Genomic DNA, 909 nt, shown 5'->3' on the forward strand with positions numbered 1-909 from the left:
TACATACATACATACATACATACATACATACATACATACATACAAACATTACCTCTTTATAATATTAGTATAGATGTAGGAGGCTAGGAAACCGTAGGTAAGTCGAGAATTTGCTGACGATGATAGTAGGGTTCACTTTCTACGCGTTGAGGTCACAGGAAAATTGGTTGATCGGCTGTAGCTTCACGTGTATCCGATGTCTTCTGTGATGATGACGAAGTGGCACTGTTCTTGTATTCAAAAAAATAAAGGTTAGTAATGATTTAGTTGTTAAAATTTGTCCTTGAATTTGGACTAGAGGTATTTAGATGGATACATCATGTGTTGGTGTACTCTCTCGGTAATCTATCTCTAATTATTGAAGAAAAAAAATCTTTTGAAATCTTATAAACAAAAATAATATTATATTCTAGCATTCGAATATATTTTATGACACTCTACGAATATACGAAAAACAAATTTTCTCGTAAGAAAAAAAATTATAACTAAGAAATATAAAAAGGATTAAAATATATATGTGGTTATATGATTGTTGTGGACCCCCTTAATTTTAATATGATGGAACAATAGGGTTTGGGTTGGGACGCCTCGGGGCTTCACTTCTTGGGAAGGGAGTGGTTCGATACATGTCTGAGGTTGACCTTCAATCTCATGGAGGGAGATTTCTTCGGAGTTGTTCTCTCGTGGTTGTTGTTGAGTCGTTGTACGAGTTTTCTTGCGTCGTAAATAATAACAAAAGACGTTAATAAGGCAAAATACACATATGATAGCACCAAAACAACTGGTAAGTAGCGTTGTTAGAGAAGGAGTGTTGGATATTGGAGATGATTCGGTTGTCATTTGTAGCAGGTGATCCAGGTAGAAAATTTGATCCCGGGATCTCGAAAATCGGGATCCCGGGATCCCGAC

Source organism: Centruroides sculpturatus, unplaced genomic scaffold (genome assembly GCF_000671375.1).
Source record: "Centruroides sculpturatus isolate CEXI.00-Female unplaced genomic scaffold, Cexi_2.0 scaffold1977, whole genome shotgun sequence".
In the NCBI taxonomy this organism is placed as follows: domain Eukaryota; kingdom Metazoa; phylum Arthropoda; class Arachnida; order Scorpiones; family Buthidae; genus Centruroides; species Centruroides sculpturatus.